The sequence below is a fragment of the Mastigoproctus giganteus genome, chromosome 14, assembly GCF_048544385.1.
Source record: "Mastigoproctus giganteus isolate SK-2022 chromosome 14, ASM4854438v1, whole genome shotgun sequence".
Lineage (NCBI taxonomy): Eukaryota > Metazoa > Arthropoda > Arachnida > Uropygi > Thelyphonidae > Mastigoproctus > Mastigoproctus giganteus.
Genome location: NC_143588.1, coordinates 1522161 through 1526990, shown reverse-complemented (window position 1 = coordinate 1526990; position 4830 = coordinate 1522161).

The following is a 4830-nucleotide window of genomic DNA, read 5'->3' as shown; positions in this document are numbered from 1 at the left end:
TCATGCAGAATGGTATGCACAATGTTTGGATGCAAATCTATCAGGACTGCAATCCTGAGAGTGCTGTGGGAGCCAGGCAGCAATCATTTTTAATACATTCTCTTTGGTTGTTGCTCTCCTTGTGTTGTAGCCAGAGAGGTCTGACTCTTCCTCTCTCACACACACAGCAAACTAATAACATGTACTAAACAAATGTGCTTATAATGAGTACATTTGGGTCAGGATGCTGCCTAGTTGGGCAGTGATGGACAAGCCCGTGACTGCTAAACACAATTAATGATTGCATTCATGATTTATTGTAAACTCTTCTGACCTGGCAGTGATGCTGGAGTATAAACAAGAACATACTTTCTAGTGGTGACAGCTACTCTTCTATGAGATTTGTCAGTTAAGAGGGTACATGTTGCAGTACTCTTCAAAAGAGTGATTTGTGCTTTGCATAACTAATAGACTCATATGCCTGAATTCATAATGTGCATGGCTTAAATAACAGCCAATTAACTAAGCCCATAGGAACTACATTTACATCTTTTAATGTTAATTGCCAATCACATTTACATATGTTCTTTTCTTCCACACCTTTTGAAAGGATATGATGATACTGAAACTTTTCTCTCATTTTTCTTACAAACTCTCTCTGAATGAAAAAATTTCCCAGAACACACTGGTTATTACTCCTTGAATCAAATTCTGAAGTCGGTATAATACTTTGTTATTTAGTCCCTACTGATTTTTTTTTTTTTATAAAGGATCATATAGATTTGTCAGACTGCATGTTACTTTAGTTAAAAGAAAATATTCATTGATGAAATATTTACAAAAACCTTATAAAATACAATTGCGCATCAGATTCTTTACAAAATCTGACCAGTTATGTGTATTAGCATTAGCAAAGGCATTACTCTTGCAAGCTTATAGAGCATCAGCCAAAAAAAAACACACACCCTTCTCATTTCATCCACTCGCTCCAAATGTTTGTCTAGTTCTGCCTTGAATCTATTTAAGCTATCACCTTCTACAACAACGGATGGAAGTTTGTTCCCGCAATCAACCACCCGCTGGCTAAAGGCAAACTTCCACACATCTATCCTACAACTGTCTTTCCTCAATTTGAATTTATGCCCTCTCAGGCGATTATTCTGAACAAAAGGAAGAATCACATCAGCATTGAGCATGCTCAAACAATTCAAGACTTTATACAGATCACCTTGCAGGTGCCTAGTCTTCAGACAGTGTAATTTGCAAAACTTAAGCCTTTCTTCATAACAGCAACCTTTTGTTCCATTCACTAATCTTATTGCCCTTCTCTGTACTCATTCCAACAGCTCTACATCTTTCTTAAAATGAGGCCTCCAGACCTGTATACAGTACTCAAGGTGTGGCCTGACCATTGCCTTATACAAGGGGGTAATCACCTCCTTATCCCTGCTTGATAAATTCCTGTATATCATTGACAAGACACCATGAGCTACTCTTGCAGACTTTTGTCTGCTGTGACTATGTGAATGAGAAAATCCTCTCCTTTGTTGCTGTATTGCGACAGGTTCTCCAGACACATCCCCATGCGCTTTGCTTTGTCCTCTGACAATTGTCGGGGCATCCAGCGGCAGCACACCTTTCAAAAGCCAAGGACATCGGGAACAGTAGACTTGCTCACTTTCGCTATTTGTACAGTTTCACTCACCTATTTTCAAGAACGATGCTCTTAATGCGCAAAATGTTTTCTTCTATCTTGCTCGATGAAGGCCTGCCTGCCCAATGTCGATCTTCAATGTCAACACGGCCTGCTTTAAATTCATTGCACCTAAAACACACTTGTTTCTTTGTCATCACCTTTTTGCCATACACAGCAACCAGTTCACAGTGAGTGTCACTTGGTGAAGACTCTTTTGTTTGCAAAAAGCGAATAACTTCAGGAACACCTGTTTTGGACTACACTTGCAGGGTAGCTGCCATTTTGCAACTGGAATCTGCTGTGAGGTGACAGTACCGCAACACTGCACTGGCAGTCTTTTTGAACGTTATTAATGGGTCTATCTGTCCACCGCATTTCATCTCATTCCCTTTCTCCATTATTAAAAAAAAAAAAAGTGTTACCTTACTTTTCGGAAATCCCTCAGTGTTCCAACCTTGCACGTTGGTGAAGAGACTGTTAATAGTCTCCTCACCACTCTTAAAGGTGCAAGTAGAGGACTAGTTACATCACTTAATAAATAATAGTTATTTTATGTCACAGTATTGCGTGTTTTCATTTTAGCAATTCAATAAACTGCATTAATTTGCTATAGCAATTTCTTCATCTTTTTTTGCACAGATGTATCTCCCCCCCCCTGGATTTGATTGTACACTCAAAACTTCCTGCACACAACTTGTTGAATTTGCTTTGTGCAAATTTTTGAAAGTTTTCAACTTAGTGGAGCATCCTATGTCTGTCTGATTGGTTTAGCATGCAAAATAAAACATTTATAATTAATTGTCTTCAATGAATGTGATCTTGCTAGTTAAACACCATCTTGTGAGTTTAGTGTTTTTGTGATGGTGTAAAAACAAAATCATAATCCCAGAAATGTACGAATTATTAAATAGATAATAGTTTGGAAAATTTTAAACATTACCAGGTGAAGTTATTTCAAGTATTTAGATGAAGATAACCTATGTAACATGCTGTTCATTCTTATATTTGTTTCTTGTGCAGGTCTTGATACTTGGGTTTTCTTTACTGTAAAGTGAACTTATCAGCCCAAAATCTCTATCTTCCTTCACTTAATTATATAACCAAGAATGTCTGCCCCCCCCCCCCCCCCAACAGAAATACTGGGTCTATATCCTCTCTGGTACTGCTGCAATAGGATTAAAACCCAGATAGATTTTTTCCAGAACCAACCTTTGACCTTAATACAATTTAATTTTGATCTTTTACTGTTTCAGAATGATTAGAAGTAATTTACAAAATTCTTACCACATCACATTTTTGTATTAGATGATGCATCAAAGCTGTATGCTTTTGATTCACTGGCAAAGGAAAAAAAAAAGCATATTTAAACTGTTTTACATTTAAGATTCATTGGTAGGCATTAAAAATAACAGATGTAACGATGTTTTTATTTTATTAATAATAATTACATATCAGTTACTGGAAGTATTGGTCTGTGATGATTAAAGTAGGATATATATAATTTTTACATTGAGGAGATTTTAGTTCACGACTAAAATGTTCCATTACGTGTAATATTCATTGAAAGATCTGATGACATGTCCAAGTTGAAGCATGTTTTCAGAAATGTGCAGAACTGTTTTCCAGCCTCAGAGTTTAATTGTAAAAAAAAAAATTACAATCTGAAAATACTGGGGGACTTGAAACCAAATTAACATATGTCCCAGTTTCCAAAAGTTTTTTTTTTTCTTATCTTACAACCTTAATATTCTGTTTCTTAATATATAGCCAAATCCTTGTCATTTCCCCCTCCACTAATATCTGCGATATTAGGTGGGTAACAATTCTCTGAATCATTCCTTTTTTAAAGGGGGGGGTGAAATTAAGCCTTTTCCTATTGGTCCTCAATTTAATTATTTTGAGGCTTGCATTAAAGAAAATTCTTTTTTAATATTACAGTAATTGTAGCAACTTTTGTCTTTAAAAATCTGCTTCCTCTAACTAGTTTTAAGATGTTTGAATGACATTTTGCTGCTTAGCAGACAACCTGAACATCCACTGCAATGTATCTTCTCATTTTGGACTCAAGATTCCGACATTGGTTGAGTGAAGTCCTGTATCTAAAGACTGTTACCATTTTGTTCCAAAAGTGAATGGCTAAATAAGAGACAACAGAAGATTGTCTTCATCATTTTGGAGGTGGTCTTGATTGGTCCAAATCTCTCTTGCCTGTTAGTTTGGGATCATTCTTTGTCATCTGCTTTTAATTTCTCTGATGGGCTAGCTTTGTTACAATGAAAGGATGGGATACCTGGTTCCTGGGCAATGCGATGGACAAACCCACTGCTTAGTAGGTAGTCAGTATGGATAAATGTCATGAGTTAACAGACTTTGAAAGAGGGATGATAGGTCATCCCTGGGTCACTATCGCGGAGGTGGTACAGAAATTGCACTAAACCTTGTAGATGAGTCCCATTTCGAGCAGATGCTATGTACCCATCATGTCAACAAGACAGTTGGTAATGGTCTGGGACATGTTCAACTGGCATGAATGGGCAAGGTTGTGTCCATCTGCATCCCTTCATGGTCATCTTGCACCCACCCAAGAATGCATTGTTGTGTTACTAGGTAGTTATCCCATGACTTCTGTCCACTCAGTGTTTAACCTAATAGTGATTTAATAAAAATTTGTGCATCTTTATTTCCCAAGTAGCTGAATTCAACTTGATCATTAGCATATAATATGGTTTGTATTCTGTTCTTTATGTAAAATCTGCCAGTTCATATTATCAGTAAATACTCTTCTTTTAATATCTTCCATTATGGTTGAGAAGTGGAGTTGGTTTTTATTTGATCATTTGTAATTTTTTAATACCTGTTATATCACAGTCATCTTGTTGTAGATGTAAGACTTCCTTGAACAGCTTGCAGAATTCTTCAAAGTTATCACTCTTGTTTGTATTTTAATGTATTCTATTATAGACTTTGGGTAAAAATGTAGTCATCTTCCATTATTGTTGATCAAGCACAAACTCTTGCAGGTATGAGGCATTCACGTTTGGTGTATAGGTACCAATGATTGTTAGTCTCATTTCAATGTTCTAGGTGGTATCCAAGTGTAGTGTAATACTTTGTTTTTTCATTATAACTGCTGATGATACTTGCACTATCATTAT